The sequence below is a fragment of the Melospiza melodia genome, chromosome Z (genome assembly GCF_035770615.1).
Source record: "Melospiza melodia melodia isolate bMelMel2 chromosome Z, bMelMel2.pri, whole genome shotgun sequence".
NCBI lineage: Eukaryota > Metazoa > Chordata > Aves > Passeriformes > Passerellidae > Melospiza > Melospiza melodia.
The window spans coordinates 59,402,819-59,420,217 of NC_086226.1; the positions used below are offsets into that span (position 1 = coordinate 59,402,819).

The window sequence follows — 17,399 nt, forward strand, 5'->3', positions numbered from 1 at the left end:
GAGTTACAAAGGAAAGAGAGACTCTACCGATTGAACAGAAATGATTTATAAGGCCAGCTGTAATTTTGGATAAAAAAACACTCCAGGAGGGTTATCAAATCAGACAATTTGATATTATGTTGAATATCTTATCTATGTTGAATTGACCACCATGAGAGATAATTCCTAAAGATGCTAAATCCATACACTGGGGCACTCACCAGGGAAGGCTGACCATGCCTGACATTTAGGATAAAATGCCATGAGGTTGCACTGTTCTTTTCATTTGCCCTCTGTAGTCCTCCATTACTGCCTGCTGGTGATATGCTCAGAAGGAAACCTGAGCTGCCCTCAATAGTAATGAAGTGCCATTGTGTTTTAACAGCATGCTTAACTTACATGTTTCAGTGTTATTTTTGGCAGCCATGTGATAAAACCCAAAAACTCTGTGTGTGTGCGTGCGCAAGTACGTTAAATTCAATTCACATGAGCAGCAGGCATAATTCTGTCCCAGAAATGAATGTAGTATCAAGGCTCAGGTTTTCTAAAAGTGTTTTATCCTATCTGATGCTTATTTGGGCAAAGAGAAATCTGCTTGTCCTGCTGGGAGACACAGCAGCAATTTGCAGTAGTACATCTGCCTTCCCTCCCACCCCAGCCTTTAGCATTTTCCCAGTACTGCTGCATTCCCATATACAAATTAACCATAGTAGTGGAAGGAAATCTAGTCCTTGCCTCATGCCTTCTCTACCCCAGGACCCAGAACAGTCTACAATGTATCACTGGGCTTTAACACAGAGCTTCAGTGGTGCAGCAGGACAGAGGCAGTGCTCTGTAGGTAAAGGTAATGCCATTTCTAATGCAAATATAAGGTGTTTGCAAACCCATCTCTATTAATACTGAGAAACCCAAGCTGTCGATAAGCTTTCATCCAGACAGGGTGGCATCTGAAGAAAAAACATGGAGTGTCTCCCATGATTACTCCTCCCCATGGTCTCAGAGTGCCCTTCACATGATGGATAGGTCAGGAAAGAAGAGCAGTACGAAAAAGCATCAACTATCAGCTGCCATATCTAAGGCAGGTAAACAGAGCAGGATACTATGGACAAACCCAAATTACCTTCAAACAAAGCCAACTCAGGTAGCAAGCTGCTTTGGTCCATACCACCTGGACCTCTCTGCAGGCTACTTTGCAATCCTTCTTCAGCAGCATGGCCTCATTTCTGGCAAAACCAAAGCAACTAGTGGCATTTGGAAGATGTTTTCCTTGTCACACCAATACATACAACAGCCTTTGTGGATGGCAAGAGATTGCTGGGCTTGAACAGGCAAGGCTCTCCTCTTGCAATAGTAACAGATGAAAATTTAAGGGCCCAAAGAGCAATATAAAAAGCAGGAATGGGGAGCAGTGATGAGGTTGAGAGCCTTGAGAAACGAGAATATTAGACATATGGTGGGTGAATATTTGTGTAAGCTGCTGGCCACATTGGCCTGGACCAAGGCAGTGATTGTCCTCTTGTACTCAGCACTGATGAGGCCACACCTTGATTCCTGTGTTCAGTTTTGGAACACTCACTACAAGAAGAACATTGAGATGCTGAAGATTGTCCAGAAGGACAACTGAGTTGGTGAAGGGTCTGGAGCACAAGTCCTGTGAGCTGAGAGAGCTCTGTTGTTTAGCCAGGAGAAAAGGAAACTCAAGGGAGACTTTATGCTGTCTAATCTGCCTAAAAGGAGGTGGTGGCAAGGTGGGAGTTGGCCTTTTTTCATAGATTTTAAGTGGCAGGTTGAGAGGAAATAGCTTCAACTTACACCTCAGTTTGGGGAGGGATTGGATATGGGAAAAAATGTCTACAGCAGAAGGGCTATCAAAGTTGGAGCTGGCTGTCCAGGAAGTGGTTAAATCACCACCATCCCTGCAGGTATTTAAAAGATGTGTAGATGTGGTGCTTAAGGGTACGATCTACTGGTGGGCTTAGCAGTGTTAGGGTTATATGATCTTGATGGGTTATATGGGCTTGATGATCTTAAGGGTGTTTTCCAACCTAAATGATTAAACATTTCTAAGCTACCTAAACGTCTGTATGCTGTACCTGGTTGCTGCTGAGTCATCTGGAGCCTTTGTTCAAGGCTCTGAAGAACGTGTCTTAGATTATTCCCTTTGAAAGCAGAATAATGTTTACTTAGCGAAGTAAACCTCAGAAACACCAAAAGACTGTCCTGCACTTTGAAGCTCCAGATACCACTCTACAACAGAGTCATTCCCTTTTCTCCAGCTGCTCTTTTCCATATGAAAATGAAATGATTCTATGAACACTGAAATGAAACCTGGTTACTAATGGAGGTCAAACCTTTGTCCTTTCAGATCTCTTTCCCCAGTCACCTGTGCCCAAACCTGCCTTATTCAGTCCTCACTGTGTTCCTTTATGCAAATAACTGTGTGTATTGTTCCACGGAGCCCCATGTCGGCTGCTGACAATTTCTTTATCTGCCTTCCCTTCTGCAGAGGTACTGCCTCTCTTCTTCTAGACAGAAAGCAGTTTCCATAAATCTAGTCAAAATATAATTATTGCAAACGCTCTTCAAATTCAGCTGAAGGCTGAACAAGCTCAGAAGCTGCTTGCGAGGCCTAATAGCAGACAGACAGACTGATCATAAAGAAAGATTGCAGAAGCATAATTTTCTTATGAAACCAAGCTACGGTAGAATTAGGAGATTCAACATGATGTTCCACAAGGACTGTAATTCATCCACCTTATTCAATTTATTATACACTAACATTTTTCATTTCACAGAGCAACACAAAATATTACACAGGAAAAAGAAGAGCTGATCCCTCATTATAGTTGTTCTAGGGGTCATGAACCTCATTATGGGTTTTGCAAGCAAATATAAAAAGATTAACTCCTGCATTGAAACATTTCACTTAGAGTTAAAACCTACAGAAAGGTGAATAAACAGAACTGGGATTTGGATTTATCATCAACTCACCATAAGGCTAGGCTACACTATTTTAACTAACTAAAATATCAACGAATCACAGGCACCTACAGGAATACTGGTCACCCTTCTAAATTTCAGTAGATACAGCACAGTCTTCCTCACAGTCTATATAACTAAATACAGTTCCCACAGCTGAGCTCCATTCTGTGGCTGTTTTGCAGTGGTATACGTGCTTTACATTTTAGTATTATGCACACTTCACTCTATAATGTGTGAGCTTTCTGTTTAATTTAAGTTCCTCATTCCATTTGCGGTTGCCATCAAAGTATTTAACCTTGTTTAAAACTCACAGAACTGAAGAGTCACCTCAACAATATTGAAGTCTATGCCTTCCTCATGACCTGCATCCAGCCATTTTAAATCAACAAACAATGTCTTTTCCCTGACCCTTTTGAGCTTTTGTTCAAAAGTTTGAAGGCTGCTTACTGACAAGTGATTTGTTTCCATTAGAACATGCCTCATTCCAGCCATCCGTGACCATTTTGTACTTAGGGCTTTATAACCAGCACGTCTCAACATTCCTAAAATCCCAGAGAGGATCTGAAAATAGAATAAGAAATGAGCATTTAAATTAAAAGCAACAGCACTTGCATGAAGCTGCCAGGTTTTTATGGTAGATAGTGTCTTTTTGCCCACCCCCACTCTTTCTACTCCCCCTTTTTCTCAGGGTTGTAAGCCATGTTTTCCATAATATTTTGCAATGCCACCTAGGGTTACATTCACTCTATTTATAGGGGCCTGTTTAAAGTGAAACAGGTGTCAGATTGAATGAGGCTGTTGTCAGCATACAAGTCCTCTTGGGGAGGGGATGGGACGTTTACTACTTTCTGTACTTGGGGAATTTACAGTCTGATCACTAATCTCTCTGCAGGGCTCAGTAGGAGGAGGGGGAAAGGCAGAAGAACTGTGGAAGGAAAGGTTAGCTTTCTGCTGGAGCTATGCACTGCTGCCTCTCCCCCAGATCCATGCAACCAGATCTTTGCTTTCTTCATGTGCTGAAACTGATCTGAGTGTTTGTAAAAGGGGCCAGACAGACAGCCTGTCCTGGGGAATGAAATCCTTCCAACAGACATGAAACAGACAGAGCTCAGCTGAGAACCGGGCAACTGAAGACCCCTGTCCTACCCACCCTTTTCTGTTGATTACACCATGCACCAGTTTCAGAGAAAAAAAGATCAGCATAATGCTTCCAAGCCTCTCCATTTCATGCCATCTTTGCCATTATTATTTCCTGAACAGCAATCCGTTAACATCACAATCAGGAATGCTGCAAGGACACAAGCTACAGAATACTGTGCTAATAGAGTGTAGCAGTAAATACCAGCATGAAGAGTCCCTGGGACACTCTGAGCTCAGAGTCAGACTGAGAAGGCAATGAGTATGTGAATACATGAAGGGGGTGGCATGGGAAGATGAGGTAACACTTTAAAAATAGTTTCAAGAAAAGAAGTCACAGCTCATTGCTCACCTTCACTTTGTTTGCAGGATGACCATGCTTATTGCCAAGCTAGTGATTTGTAGGACTTAAATAGAGACCACTAAAACATCTGACACAGACCAGCAGCAGTTCATGAATTGTTGAAACTATTAATCACTATCTATATCAAAACTAAGACTCCAGAACATGCCAGACATGCTACAGTGGCAAGGAAAAGAGTTGCTACTTATTCATCCAAACTGCAGAAGTCAACTTGACACATAGAGGGAGGACAAAGAAAATGTGATAAAAGCCAGCTGACATGAGGAAGGAGAATGGAACAAGACAAAGCATGACTGGCTTTTCTTGCTGAGAACATTTAATGCAGCAATGGGTGTCTTTTCAGCACAGTGTAGAAAGCAGGTCTTTAGGAAGTGTAGGAATGAGAATCTCATAAATGGCATCAATGTGTAGGGAGAACCTGACAGATATGCCGTATCAATGCCAGAGGCATGGTGTGCACCATGAAGACTGGATGCAGAGCTGTGAGGGTGAAGATAGTGTGGAAAGGCAACAACAGAGACTATTTGATAAGCAAGATGACACTGGTGACAATGATTTAGAGGTATCTTGGATTTATCTGGCATCACCAGCATAGCAGTCTGGCCATATGATGTACATTTTTTTAAGTATTCACAGGTATTCATCAGTAATTGGAAGCTTAGAGCTTCCATAACACCTGAAACTGAGAGGATCTTTAAATATTCCTCTCTTCAAGATTTTTCTTGAATGTGGGTTAGGCCACCATACTGATTTCCATTGCAAGATTTATGTGACTTGGAAAGATGTAAGTCGCATAAAACTGCCATATTTATCCAAGGAACAAGGCGTTAAGGCAAATGGATTTACACGTGCAAAAATCCCAGTTCAGCATGTGTTTGTGGATTTACTGTGATTCATCAGTCATTCATGTTAATTGGCTACACAAATAACAACTTACATTTTAAATTTAGTATTTGTACTTGGAGTTATCACTACTGTATAACTCATCATGGTAATTGTGGTTTCTTTTGTGTACTTCTTTATGAATATGTGGGGTTTAAATATCATGAAAATCACAAAAATATGAACAAGTAATCACAAAAATATGAAAATCCCATTGCACAGAAATGCAATGGGACTCTTGCAGAACTATTTAGTTTTGTTTATTAAGCAAGGGAAAAAACTCTGAAAATAACTAAGAAAAAATATCACATAGCTTCATGGAAAATGGGATTGGGAGAAAACACACAAATAAGTACAAAAGGTTACATTTTCAGAAGAGCTCACCAGCTTCCATTCCTGAAAATGAACACCAGACTCACTGGATGCTGAGTGCTGTCAAAAATCTAACCACTTACTAAAGAGCCTAACTGGGAGCTGAACTGTCTTTGTAATCTGATCCCATTTGGGAGATGTGGCATACCAAATTCTTTGGAAAGAACTAGATCTTATCACTGCCATTCCTGAATTAATAGAATGCAGTTGATAGAGCCCTTTGTGCAATATAAAAAAATTCAGTAACAAATTTGCATACAGCAAAAACAAACAAGCAAAAAAAATCTCTGAAGAATTGAAGTGGTTTTAGCAGGTTGCTCTTACATTTGATAGGCAACTTCAAAAAAGGCAGCTGGATAAATCCCCATGTCGCTGAGACCCTAAACACAACTTCACTGGACTTTGCCCTTCCCTAACCTCCAGGGCCTCTGTTTTTTCTTATGCACAAGAGCAGTGGGATAGTACTGGGGACTATAAAAACTGCCATGGCTCTCTTGCCTGCCTGCTGCACTATCTTCCAAAGGATGGTGCAAGCATTTCTTCCATTCCACCATCTCTAAAGCTCTTGTGCCCAACCCGTCCCTCACAGCAGGGTTCAGGTGTGCAGCATGTCCATATGCATACATATTTACATATATATACAGATGAAAATACAAAAGTTGAGACTTTGCAGACAGATTATCCAGAGGGAATTACAAAACCATTGCTTCCACTCCCTGAAAAGTGTTTGGGTCTTGAATTCAGCTATACCAATGGAAATGCTTTCCTGGCAAGGTCTGCTACCAGTCCCCTGCATCCCCTCAGCTTTTGTCAGACCTCATACCTCTAAGGAAATGCTCGTATCTTGAGTTACAGGAAACAGAGATGACAATCACTGTAGTCTTTCTTGTCATTCTTAGGTTCTTATCCCTAATATTCTTGGGAACTGATCATTTCAAAATTATCACTATCTTTATCAATCTCAGTAAATCTGCTACCTGCTAGCTATAGTTCTTTGTTTTGCTCTACTCGCTCACAGATTCAGTTTGTTTTGCATTTGTTCTCAGATCACAGTTCTTTCAATTATTTCTGCAAAACATCCTTCCTGTCTACAGCATCACACGATTCTGCGTTATATTTTCATTGTGTGACAGGCCTGCATTCTTGAGGGTCACCAAATCTGCATTTGAAAATTCCTTGATGGCTAGAGCAGAAGCTTGTACACCAGTCCTTGTACTGTAAAAGTAACAAAATAATAAAAGCATCACTGTGCAGCAGGAACATCACATTCACCTTTCAAAGGGTTTGCCATGCTTATGGAGTTAATTTACATTAACATAAATATTCCATTAGTAGAAATGTTTATAACATACTTCCCTCTCAAGAGCATTCTGCAACAAGATTCTTCAACCACTTATGTTTAACTAATGTGTATCATATTTGAATAATATAAAAAGACAACTGAGCTAAGTGATTGAATGCCTGGAGAAAACCAATGTTAATTTCCACTAAAAGCAAAGCATATTCTTTCATTTTGCTGCTTATTTGGCCCACAAATTAAAATAAATTGTTCAAGAACTCTCCAATAATAGCCTGCTGAAGCTTATTTTTGCACTCACACATACCTCTAAAAAGGATTTTCCATATGCATTATTTCAAGCCTATTCCTGTGACCCAGAGCAAGGCTGGTAAGGTTAAACACCTGCTTTCCAATATGCTGTTGATGTCATCTGATAACCTTGCAGGAGCTTGGCATGGGGTGGCTTCTGCATCCCGGGCTACATTAGTGACAAAAATCCACCCAAAGAATCCTCTTTTCCTCAATTCTGAGAGGATATTCTTCATGGTTCACTGGAATTTTTCCACAGAAGCTTTATAAGTAAACTTTAATAATGAACTGATCCCCATGCTATTGTGCTACTGTGACTTGTTAGTCATGTACTTTTAAAAACGGTGCCAATAACTTCTCAAAGTAGTTGGTTAAGATGAAGGACACACTGTTTCATATAAATTTCAACTCACTGATATCCAAAATAGATTGGGTTAGTTTTCCAGTCATATAAAAGGCAATATTTAAAAAATTCCATTAAGATGTAGAGAAGGCAAAGGCAAGTCATTAAGTAAAGAATGTATTAAAAAGCTTAACCAGCCTTCTAGCTTATGCAGAGAAAACATATCACTGAACAAAGTTCAGACAAGCTCAGAACAAACTCATGGCCATGAGCAAGATCACTCCTTTGACTTGAATAGGATGAGGGCAATTTACTTTATCCGGAATAAAGCAGTATACTGATGGCTTACATCATTGCTCAGTGAAGTTGTAACCCAGATTTCTACTCCAGGCATCTGGAAATTTAATATAAGAGTCACTTAAAGTGTAATTATTGCTACTTTATCATGGTTACAGAAAGTTAACTTGTTTTGTATGAACTTCTGTGAAATTTCTAAAACCCAGTTGCTAAAAATTTAGTTCTAGAGACTGGTTTTCAAGCAGTCAGATGAGCATGCAAGAGAAAAACTGAGAAAGATTAATTTGAGCCTTGTAAAGCTTTAATTCTTTCCTTTAATGCTCTGGCTGTTAATTATTTCTTTCTGTAAGTAATAAAATATTTGATTCTTCACTAAAGTATGCAAAAAAATCTGCAAAATGGTATTAGTAGAAAGCAAATGTTTAATTTCAACTCAAGCTTCAATGACTTTTAAGAAAGAGGATATAATTCCCTGAATAGATCATATGATCTTGTGTGCTCAGCCCACCCCAATTCTCTAGTCTCTTATCTTTGTGTTTAGAGTGCACACAAGTGCACTCTAAAAAGAATTTACAGGACCACCCTTTAATGCAAGTGGACATTCACCTTCTGGCAAGACTTTTTAAATTCCTGGTACTGTATGTGGTACATTGAGATGGCTGGCTTAGATTATTGACTTCTGTGGACAATATATCTTGAGAAACAGCTGAATGGCAGTTCTCAGATGGTTGTAGTCACTGGCACAAGGTCTAGCTGAAGGCTTGCCATTAGTGGTGTCCTCCAAGGTTCCATACTGGGCCCAGTATTATTTAGTCATCAATGACTTGGATGAAGGTGCAGATGCCTCCTCAGCAAGTTCCCTGATGACACTGAGCTGGGAGCAGTGGCTGATAATCCAGAGGGATGTGCAGTCCTTCAGAAGGACCTTGACAGGCTGGAGGGATGGGAGGAGAAGATATTTCTGAAATTCAACAAAGGTAAATGCAGGGTCCTGCACTGGGGAGGAACAACCGCAGGCACCAGCACAGGCTGGGGGTGACCTGCTGGGAAGCAGCTCTGTGGAGAAGCACCTGGGGGTCCTGGTGGACAACAAGCTGTCCATGAGCCAGCAGTGTGCCCTGGGGGCCAAGAAGGCCAATGGCATCCTGGAGGGCATCAGGATGATCTTTGCCAGCAGGTCAAGAGAGGTGATTCTGGCCCTCTGCTGTGCCCTGGTGAGGCACATCTGGAGCGCTGTGTCCAGTTCTGGGCTCCTCAGGACAAGAGAGACAAGGAGGTCCTGGAGGGGGTTCAGCGCAAGGCTAAGAGGATAAATTATTGGACTAGGGAGCATCTCTCTTATGAGGAAAGACTGAGGCAGCTGGGCCTGTTCAGCCTTGAGAAGAGATGACCGAGAGGGGAGCTGATCAGTGTCTGTGAGTATCTGAAAGAAAAGTGTTGGAGGATGGATCCAGGCTCTTCTCAATGGTGCCCAGCAACAGAACAAGGGACAGAAACTGATGCATGGGAAGTTCCACCTGAACTTGGGGAAGAACTTCTTTACTGTGCAGTTGACCAATCACTGGTATAGTTTGCACAGAGAGGATGTGAAGTCTTCCTTACTGAAGATATTCAAGAACTGCTATGTGCTCTAGGATGGCCCTGCTTGAGCAGGGAGGTTGGACCAGAAGGTTGGAAGGGACCCACTGTGGTCCCTTCCAACCTGACCCATTCTGTGACTCTGTAACTGACTGAATGCAGCATGGGTAAAAAAATGCACAAGGATAACATCCATTAGGGACAAAGGATTGATGAGAAACAAAGGAATAAATGTTCAAAAAATAGATGTAATTTATTTTTAAGAGCCTCCTATTTCTCAGATCTAACATTTGAGGTCAGTTTAATACAAAGGCACAGGCAATTTAGTTATTTCCCTGCTCATACAGGGGGTTATTTGAAGCAATCAAGCAGTGCTGAGAATAACGACAACGCCCATGTAGAGATTGTCCACAACCGTGTGCAAAAGTGTATTTATGCAGTTACTTTCAATTATAGCTTTTGTGTGTGTGAGTAGGAATTTTTTCTAATTTGTAGAGGGTTCAACAAGTTCAGAGATCCTTCTTATTTCCAGATGTCATGCCAATTATTATTTGCTGATTGAAGCAAAGGCCTTATTTTCAAGAGCTGTTGAAGGAAACAGAAGTTATATCTATATGACTCCTACCCAGTATTTTTGTCTTTGGGCATGTTAATTAGATTAAAGACCAAACTAGTTTTGCTGTTCTTCTGAACATCAATCAAACAAGGAATCTAAGTATATGGCTGATTTTACACATATAAGTATATTGATGAAATCTGCTCATATTCTTGAAGCCTGGCAGTTACTACAATTCTTTACATGAAACCAATTTCTTAATGATGGTGGACTGAGACTAGACCTTGGAAGAAAAACGTTGGGCTGTTTGGATGAAAAGCTCAGTGTGATTCAGCACTCACAACCCAGAAAACTATCTGCATCCTGGGCTGCACCCAAAGCAGAGTGGCTAGAAAGAGAAGGGTTCTGCCCCTCTTTTTTACCCTGGTGAGACCCCACCTGGAACTCTGCACCCAGCTCTGGGGTCCCCTACAGAAAAAAAGACATGAATAGATCTAGACAAGAGCCACTAATTTGTCTAGAGGTCTGGAGCACCTCTCCTACCATAGAGAACACTCTGGGAAGACCTTAGAGCAGCCTTCAAGTACCTAAAGGGGGCCTACAGGAAGGCTGGAGAGGCACTTTTCACAAAGACATTTAGGAAAAGGACAATAGGAAATGACAGCCTAAAGGTGAAGGAGGGTTGGCTGAGATTAGATATTAGGAAGAAATTCTTTACTGTGAAAGTGGTGAGGTAGTGGAACAGGTTACCCAGACAAGTTGTGGGTTATCCATCCCTAGAAATATTCGAGATCAGGCTGGGCTTTAAGCAACCTAGTCTAGTGGAGAGGGTCCTTGCCCTTGGAAAGTGGAATTGGAACCAGATGATCTTATCATCCCTTTCAACTCTAACCATTCTATGATTCTAATTAAATTTTTATTCTCGTGTATAATGCTCATTTAAGTACACTACCAAAGACCTTTCAAAAGAGTAGCCGCATGTTTCATGGCACTTCTGCGGACCCCAGATAGTTCTTATCTGCCAGCTAGGTAGTAGAAGAATACTTATTTTGCAACTCTCTTATTTTGTAGCTGCAAACTTCTCTGCATTGGACCGCACACACAGTTTCTCTGTTTTAGTGATTACTGGAATCATTAAAATGTTGTCATTGAGAATGAACAATGCTACTTGCATCAAATGTTGCATAGCACTGAAATCAAATAAAAACTGTGATGAGTGTTAGTGGAAATAAGAATCGGGTTATAGAAGGAAAGAAGTCCTCAATCTGATTTGGTAAAACACACGGCAATAGAGAAGAGTGGAGGGATTTCTGAGTGTGCATGGAATTAAACAGCATGAAGCTGTTGTGGAGAACTTTCAATGCCAGCAGGGCTTTCTAGCATGGACGGAGAGGATGCACATCAGATCAGGAAAAATGATGGTATGGCAGAGAGCTGGGGAGAAATGTGGCAAGACTCAGAAGAGCCAAGGGGCAAGAAGACCTATGCACCCATCTCTGCACCATGAACCACATTCTTCCTTTTGGGGAAAACAAACAGTGAGCTCCATGCCACAGTCACAGCATCATCCATCAGACATGAAAGAAAAATACAACTGAAACATATAACCACAAAATAAAATACAACAGTAATTCTAGCACTTAAAGAGTACTAACACTTAATACCTGTAACTGCCTTCCAAACAATAGACTCTGTGCAGCCAGATGTTCACAGTACACTTGATCATAAAGAGCAGAGAAGCAATGTCAAAAAAGTTGAAGCCTTCCAGCTCCTTTGTAAGCAAGCCTGATGAAGGATACCTGTCTGATAGCTATGTGAAGGATTTAAGCCTCAAATTTATTACAGCAATGCACAGATGTACACTGCTCTGGAAGCTCCACTCTTCCCTAGGTGGCGGGAAGCAGAAGCTACAGTTGTTGAAAGGACTACACACACTTGAAACTCACATATATATATATTTTTGAGTGTGTGTGTGTGCGTGTGTGTGTGTGTGTATACACACACATATAAGTACATACATGTAAAACCACCATTACCATGTGGAGTTACTCTCAGCACTGCTCACAAAAAGGGAAGCACAGAGCTACCTGGCCTTCTCTTTACACATAAACTTTGCCACTGGAGAACCACGGCTTTAGGAAGAATCACAAAGTGCCCTTCTGAAGAAAAGTGTCTATGAGGAGATATCACCAAGAAGAAGCTACCTTCCTAACAGGCATATTTCTTTTTTTATATTATAGGAGAAATATATTCTTAGTATTCACAGTAGTACTTTCTCAAAGACAGGTTATATAAAGTGATACAACACACACACACAGAAGCACGCAAAAATAAAATATGAATGACTCACTGCACTTATGCAAACTAAGTTGCGTAAGCCTGTTTTTCTCAACTCTTAAAAAAACCCAAAACAGCACATACACAACCCTACAAAATGAACTGAAATGCTCAGTTATGAAAGCTAAAATTGTTGAATAAAAGCAGAACTCCCTCAGCTTCTCTGGGTCCTTCACACCCACATCTGGTACAGTGTTTACTAATAGATAAAAATAGAAAGTTGAAACTTAACAGACCCTAACATTTATCACAGTATTTAGGAATCAAAACAGAAAACATCTGAGAAGTGGCATTCACTTCTCAGGCAAAAGAAACCTAAAGAGGGAAAGATCAACAGCTGCATTTTGAAAGGTATCCATTTTGAAAGTTAACTCTCACTGAAATACTCATCTCTAGGTACTTAGCAAGGACAAACTAGAAAGAAAATAATCAACTGTACTTCTTCATTTCAACAGGTAAGTAATTTTAATGTAACCTGAAAATAATTTAATCTTTTTTAAAAATGGTGCAGAATTTCCTCTAAACCATTACATTCGATCCATTGTTGGCAGATGACATCACAAGACCTGATTTCTTTAGACATGCACAAAATGCTTTTTTCTTGGAAAAGAGCAAGTTATTTTCTTATCTGCCAGAACCAGCAGATCACAGCATGAATGGTAGAGATGGGACATGAGCACATAGGTCACTGTTCAGGGCTTCAATAACCATTATCTGTCCCATGAGCAAGGTATCCCTGATCAGGTCATAAAGCAATAGCTCTTCAATTGCAGATTTGGAAAAGTTTGGCACACCAATTTTGAGAACTGCCAAATCATGCTTTTGAACAGACAGGCCACAACATTTAAAGATGAAATAAGCCCTGAACTAAGGAAGGTGTAGCATGAAATGAAACTTCTAATCTATTCTCGGAAGTGTGATTCAAAATAATTGGAGAGCTTTTGCAAATAATCCTTTTAAATTGCAGTAGTAGCGTTACTTTGGTGAATTATTCAAACCTACTGCTGATGAGAAGATGTCAGGCTCGAAAATTGTATGAGTCAGCTAACTTACTAACAGGATCCTGCTCTCTCTGTCTCCCAGACACAGTGCACAGACACATAGCACAGAGGTGGAGCATGCCATTGATTAGCCATTGGATCATATGAGCACCTGAATGCCATAGAATCACAGAATGGCTTGGGTTGGAAGGGACCTTAAAGAACATCTTGTTACATCTTTCTGATATGAGCAGGGTTGCCTCTTATTAGACCAAGTTGCTCAACCTGGCTGTGAACACTTCTAGGGATGGGGCATCCACAGCTTCCCTGGACAACCACCCTCACAGTAAAGACTTTTTTCCTAACATCTAATCTAAACCAACTTTCTTTCAGTTAGAAATCACTCCACCTTGTCCTGTCACCACCGTTCCTGAAGAAGGATCCCTCGTTGGCTTTCTTCAGTAGGCCCCTTTCAGATACTGGAATGTTGCTATGATGTCTCCATGTGACCTTCTCTTGTCCAAGGGGAACAGCCCCAGCTTCCTCAGCCTGTCTTCATATAGAAGGTGCCATTATCGACTTTGTGGCCTCCACCAGACTTGCTCCAGCAGTTCCATGTCCTTCGTATCTTGGTGGCACCAGAACTGCATAGGTGAGGTCTCACCAGAGCAGAGGGGAAGAATCACCTCCATTGACCAGCTCTCTTTTGACACAGTCCAGAGTGTAGTTGGCTTCATCAATCAACACCCACAAGTCCTTCTCCTCCAGGCTGCTCTCTATCACTTTGTCCAACCTGAAGCTGTGCCTGGTTACTGCCACAACCCAGGCATAGGACCTTGAGCTTTGCTTTGTTAAACTTCATGAGGTTCAGGCAGGTCCAGCTCTGAAGCATGTCCAGGTCCTTGTGGGTGACATTCCTTCCCTCCCATGTGACTGCATCACACGGCTTGGTGTCAAACTGGAAAACTAGCAGAGGGAGCACTCAATGCCTCAAAGTGTGTGTGAGTGCTCAGAGGCTGAAGCGCTGCTCAGAGAAAGGGCAGGCGGCAGACCTGAGTGCAGCAGTGTCCATGCTAGTGCTGAGAAGAGCTGTAGTGCCAGGACAGGCAGACCAGGAGGAGCCTGGACATGATGGGAAAGAATGCTGGTCAAGGACAGCAAAGAAGGGAACAGCAAAGAAGGGAGACTGTAGGATGGCTCAGGAGGAACCTGAGGCAGCGCAGCAAGAATTTTTAAAGGTGAGGCTGCTTTACAGAGAATACTGAGCAGGCACTAGAATAGTACATATTATATGTAGGAAGAAAACTCTTAGCACATCTTGTGTTAGGAGTTGCAGCTCTGTCTCAGAATTCCAACATCTCCATTCCAGTTCTGTGACTGCAGAAAAAGCTCCTGATGGCATCTTAGCCTCACAATTGAAAGAGCTGCCTCTTTTGTTTCACATGATACATGGTACACAAGGCCTGGTTCTGTGCCCACTGCCTGTTACTTATTCAACATGACAGACACATAGAAAACAGAACAGAGTATATTTAGAGGAAATAAAAGCCTAGACTTTATGGCCACAAGCCACAGCTCATTGGTTTTGTAAGATATCTTTAGAAAAATACAATTTTCTGTGTTGTGGCAAATTAAGAGTTTCTACTTGAGGAAAATTTTGAATTTTTGAACTACAGAGTTGGCAATAAAAAAAAAATCTTGCTCTCTGTCACAAGAGCAATCAAAGCAACCCTGATTTTTCAGAGAGCTCATAGATGACCAGACTTCAGTTTTAAACTGTTGCCAGTACATCAGCTTTGAAGTACAGGTTTCCAGCACACTGGTAACCCAAAAATCTGCCTGCACTACTGCCTCAGCCACCGAGACAGACAGCATTCAGGAACCAGTTCTGTCTGCTCTGTAAGACAGCCTAAGGCAGAATCAGGCAGTTCCTCTTCCTTCAAATTAATCTCATATAGCACTAGGAAGGCAAAGAATAACTACATTCATGGACTCCACTCTTTCCAAGATGCTCCTGGTGCTAGAGCAAAATGTCCATCAAAACTGAAAACTAGCCTAGCTTTGGTTTCAGAAAAGAGTCCCAGGTATCATGCAGTGTCAGCCGCTGCATGACTCTGCCTTCCACTTCAAGACACTTTGGGTCACTTCAGGGTCAGGTGGAGCCAGGGGGAGTACACCATGCTAGGCAGCAGCAACACCAAGACAGTGTCTTGCTAAAGATCTATCAGTAAAACCCTGATGAACCATAATTCAATAATAAAACCACTGCTAAATGGTTTTATTATTGAAATATGGTTCATCAGGGGGAACCAGATGAAGGCCAGTTTGTACGGCTGACTGCTTTAACATGTTTTAAGGAAGTTGTTACAGGTATCAGAAACTTCTAGCACTGCAACACAGAGTTTTGCATGGGTCATTTATGATACACTGTGCCACAGAGACCAGGTCCAGAAATGATATAATCTTGTCAGTTACAACAAACAACCAAACAAAAAATCCTTCTATTAATGGAACTTAGGTGCATAATCACAGATAAATCCAATTTGACTGATATGAACAATACTATGGTTGAGAAAGACTCAAGGAGGAGCTGAAAGAAATAAGGTGACACAAATCTAAGACCTATCCTCTAATCTTAACTCTACCCCTTCTGTCCTGTCAGAAATCATATTAATTAACTTTCAGATCTTAGGATGCTTTTTAATACTGGGGAATTAAACAAAGCAGAAGAAAATTCTAGTCCTACCAAGTGGGTGGTTAATTTTGTTTCCACAGTTTGTCAAGTCACAAAAAGTCAAATCATGCATAAGTTTTTGCAAATCACAAATTTTTCAGTGTTAGCTTTTTCAGAGAAGGAAACATTTTGAATAACTAACACAAGCTAGAATATTGTGCATGTATAATTAATACTATTTCAGTATATTTGGATTTCCATTCAACTTTTGTCTTTCAATAGTGACACAAATAATCAAACCAGTTTATTTCCTTCATTCTGTCTTTCAAACAACATGATAGAGGACAAAGACAAAATGCCCTGTCAGATAGGGCAAAATTCAGTTTTATAAGAATCTATTTTACTGAAATCTGCTAAAAATATCCACTTGGGTTTCACAACTTCATCCTGTCCAATGACAAGGAGTTCTGAATTCCAGTGGAGATTGAGAAGATTACATGCCAGTACTCCATAGTGCTTACACTGATAAATTAACTTTATTTTTAGGAAGTACAGACTCTACTTTCAGAAAGTACCACCACCACTACCCCCAGGTTCTATTTTTGGGGACAGGCAAGAATCTATAAATTCAAGCCAGATAGTTATGCCACTGATTCAAACCAAAGGTAGGGATTTTTCCCTGTGTTCTTTACCAGTTCTTCTCAACTTCCTGATCTTCCTTCCTTCTGAGCAGAAGGATAAAGGAGTATAATTTTATTCATTGCGAGACTACATGAGTGCAAAGAAGCAATGATGACTGAAAAAGGAAATTGACAACTCAGAAATTTTGTATTTCGTATTTACTGTGGACAAAAGGATGTTTTCTCTGAAAATGACAGTCCAGCTTCCAGATTATGCACTGGGGTTTTGCTGAGGCTGTAATTTGAGTAAAAATAGGCTGACATCACAATTACAAATGCTAAATGATTGGCCCAAGTCAGAAGGCAGACACCCTAACCCTGAGAAATGTCAGACTAAGTGAAGCCCAATAGCTGGAACTTAGTAACTCACACGCACAAGGTCTCTGCTGTTTCCATTCCAGTCAAATTAGGTAAATCAGTTCCTGACCGAAAAGCATCACTGCTGGGCACCCTTCTCAAGCAGACAAGCCCAAAAGAATAATGACGAGAATTAAACTGTTCTTCTAGCCCCAGAGGCAGGGCTGTGCCACACTGGCAGAGCTGCTCTTCAAAGCTAGAATGACTCTGGTATTGCCAGTCTTGGTGTTGATGGAAGATGTTTGGCTCAGCAATTACACTAAACATGTCACACATGATATCCAAATTCACTT

At 41.1% G+C, this 17,399-nt stretch overlaps 1 protein-coding gene across 2 annotated transcripts in view; it reads right to left on the bottom strand.

The window, feature by feature from the left end:
- LOC134431746 (uncharacterized) overlaps nt 1-17,399 on the bottom strand; it is a 72,358-nt gene that overhangs the window by 37,599 nt on the left and 17,360 nt on the right. The window contains exon 2 of one of the 2 annotated variants that reach the window (XR_010031078.1): nt 2,775-3,522. The exons of the other annotated variant lie outside the window; for it this stretch is intronic. The gene's annotated coding sequence lies outside the window, so the exon portion shown is untranslated. Of the gene's footprint in view, nt 1-2,774; nt 3,523-17,399 lie in introns of those variants that run through there. 2 annotated transcript variants of the gene reach the window in all.